The sequence below is a fragment of the Mastomys coucha genome, unplaced genomic scaffold (genome assembly GCF_008632895.1).
Source record: "Mastomys coucha isolate ucsf_1 unplaced genomic scaffold, UCSF_Mcou_1 pScaffold6, whole genome shotgun sequence".
In the NCBI taxonomy this organism is placed as follows: domain Eukaryota; kingdom Metazoa; phylum Chordata; class Mammalia; order Rodentia; family Muridae; genus Mastomys; species Mastomys coucha.
Genome location: NW_022196912.1, coordinates 42,399,681 through 42,403,265, shown reverse-complemented (window position 1 = coordinate 42,403,265; position 3,585 = coordinate 42,399,681). Strand labels below are relative to the sequence as shown.

Genomic DNA, 3,585 nt, shown 5'->3' with positions numbered 1-3,585 from the left:
GATGAAGGCCAGGTTCTTACAGAGAGAATCTGCCATTCAATTCCCTGTGACCAAATTACATGTTCACTCATTGTTGGGGACTTCAGTGAAACTCTTGAAAATAGTTTGTTCCACATACCCAGAAATGCTCAAGCAACTCTCAGACAGCAATGCTGCCATGTGTCTGCTGGCCCACACCCAAGTGAACCATGTTAAAGTACAGGGTGGGACAATCATAGGGGCTAAAGTACAGTCATGCTTTACAGATGTCACAGCTGTCTCTCACTGGATGTTCTTGACTCCTAGGAAACCCAAGAGGCCAAGAGATAACCTTTAGCCATAGTCCTGATTACAGCAGAGAACATGGGAGCTCATGGAGACCAAACTTGTACAGCATCACACAGCAAATGAGTGTCTGAGTTAGAATTCTAACCCAGGAATCGAAGGTAAAAGCTTTTTGCCAGCCCACCCTACCATTCCTCTAACATGTTTGCTACCACAATTAGATTTTACCCAGAGGAGTTGCCAACAGGGATCTGAGGATAATGACTCCACCCTCAGGAAAGAAAATTTACATCTGTGGTAATCTCTCTGTGTTTACAGATTTGTTTGTTTCATCTTTTATGTCTAGTGGCTGGCATAAAATCCTCATTAACTACACAAATGAGCACTGGAAAAAGATTTTCCTTTAAGAGAAGAATGGGGCATTTTTGAGTGCCAAAGAATTGTCACATGCTTAGCCTGAGGCACACAAGTGTTATGTCATGTGATTATAACAATGTTCATAAATGCTTGGAGTTCTGAATGCTTCTGCTCCATCTTCAACCATTAGGAAAATCAAGAGACAAAACCCTAAGTAATTAGTATGTATTTTTGTACCTAATAGCAAACACAGGGTCAACAAGATCAAATCCTTCTGGGTAAAAATACCTAAGTTGCTCTGGTGTCAGTGGGCAGTTCTGAAGCCAGACAACATGGATGGATGCCACACTCCTCCAGATCTTCAGCTGTTTCCAAGGACTTGAAGCCTGATCTGCCCACCCACGGCCTCCTGTGAAAGAAACAGCTACAGGATGTAGGCATTGCTCAGAGAACCCACCATTGGGTGACCTAACTTCAGACTGACAGAGGACCTACAAGAAGGTTTAACCCATGAGCTTGTGTCTCACTGTACTCAGCAAAGCAAAGTAATAGAAAAATTCTCCAATTCACACTAAAGAACAAGAGCAATGGTCACCAAGTCACAGCAGGAGGAATATAGTAGCTGAGAGTGGGTAAGTAAAAAGAACATTAAAAAATAAAAGGGAGGGTTCCAGACTGCCTAAATTCCGAGAGGTTTTTCCTTTCCTAATTCTCCACACAGATAATCTCACTCTTAAATGCTATGAGAAATCACCATACTCTTGGGAGTTTTATAAACAGAGAAAAGCATCTATGACAAACTAGCATTTTACAATTTGCACAGTGTTTGCTTAGTAGTAATAACTGCTAATCAGTATTTAAATCACCATGCACTTCTCTCATATGATGTTCATCCTATGATTCTCTTTCAGCCTCACCACGGCATATGTGTACACTAAAATTTGAAACCTTTTTTGGATCTCAGAACTTGTGAATTTAGTGTCATCTCTGTATCTTTCACTTGGACAGGACAGTTGAGAAAATACCTCTACATTTTCTCAGCTACAAGAAGGATAAGCTCTTTCCAGCATATAACTGAACCACAGATGTGGAAATAGATGTAGACATTATTCCTAAATGCTGAAATATCAAACTATAAGTTTGCTTAATCATCTAAGAAGGAGTCAGATGTCAAAAGACAGAGTGGGACAAGCAAAATGGCTCAGAGAATCAGGGGATCCATTCCTAATCAACCCAGCTCTTCAGTAAAATATGAAGGGCAAGTGTCTAGCTTTTGCTTTTACTCTTTTGAGTAAAGAAGGAATGCCAGGCATATGAATTGTGAAGACATGAAGCTTTACATCAGCTGCAAATGCCTTACAAGAGGCCATGGTTAAATTCTCAGCCATTCTGCAAGCCAGATGTCAAGGGCCGTCATTTAAAAAATGATGATAATTAAATATGTTTGTAATATATTTAGCAACATGTTCAGCTGCAGTTAAATAAATCATATTAGCAACAAAGGTAATAAATACTTAACACTCACTCTCCAATTATTTTCCTAGAATCCACTTCTGTCTGGGATCCTTACATTACATCTGATGTGTTTCATGATGAAAATAGCACACATTGTGTGACTTACTGTATTTCTTTTCCCAATTCCACATTAAACAGTATCACATGGAAGTGTTAAATAAGCCAAGTTGAGAACATCTATACCATGAACATAGGCTAACTTCACAAATGAGGACTTGTTTTATGGTTCTGTTGATGACATAGATTTAAAATAGGTAAAAATTAAAATAATGCTGATCATGCCTAAATGTTTATAAGCTGATAGTTGTCAGTGGGCACACATACACAGACAGATATACAGAAACACACAGATACACATGTATAAAAGCACAGAGAGTGACACACATAGACACACACAGAAACAGAGGTATGCACAGGCACACAGATATGCACAGGCACACAGATATGCACAGACACAGACGAACACACACATATGCATATATATATACACACACACAGAGAGAAGCATGCATAGACACACACAGATACATACAGAGATAGAGATATAAGCATGCAGAAACACACAGACAGAAACACAAACACACAGCTATATAGACACACATTAATATTTCTCCATTAATTAAAAACTCATCTCAGGAAATAATCATCTCCTTGACAAACTAGTAATTTCTCTCTATACTATCAATATCTATATACCTATATCTTAATAGATTCTTATCTTCCTTGTTCTGTAGATTACAACATCCTGCTGGAAGTGTAATTATTTGTGGGTGCCTTAACTTCACTATGGAATCAAGATGGTAATCAGACATTTACTTGTGGTCTAATTTGCTCAGATCATCATATGATTGCACCTATGATTTGGTGGCCAAAAGTTTATGTAATGCAACGAAAGCATTCTGGGAGGATCAATTGGCAAAATAAAAGTTATAAATTGGTATTTTGCATATTTTATATTTCAGTTACTCCCCAAAGTGGAAGGTAAGTCCCTGTTTCTAAAAAAACACCATGTACTTTAGAAACAATGTTTAAAGACCCCTGAACTAGAACTATCCTGAAAACCTCTTCCCTAGGACTAGCATTCATAGTATCAGAAAATGTCATGCAAACTTCCAAAGGAGAAAGACAACCAACAGCACTCCCCAGCTGTGCCACCTATGAACCACATTAACACTGTGATGGCACAGTAATCCTAAGTGTTCCGTAGTGTCTGTTAACAACAGCTCTCTAATTGGACCTAAGACCTGCATAAGAACAGGGAGACTGTGCCTGGTACTGGAAACCTGGCTAACTACTTAAGACTAGTGAAGTCATGGTTACTGGAGGAGAATGTACAACCACTACTTTACTAAAGCAGCATAATTCCAAAGAACAATCTATGAACATTGGTACTTAAACCCACAGGTAAGGATAGCCTTCAACCTTTGTCGAGGAAGCATCTTTTTGTTG

At 38.8% G+C, this 3,585-nt stretch overlaps 1 long non-coding RNA gene across 1 annotated transcript; it reads left to right on the top strand.

Moving 5' to 3' along the window:
- The first annotated feature begins 294 nt into the window (after positions 1-294).
- Positions 295-3,076, top strand: LOC116080068. The gene is made up of 3 exons (XR_004114302.1): positions 295-425; positions 866-1,253; positions 2,871-3,076. It is a non-coding gene; the product is annotated as an uncharacterized LOC116080068 (long non-coding RNA).
- The last annotated feature ends 509 nt before the right edge of the window (positions 3,077-3,585 follow it).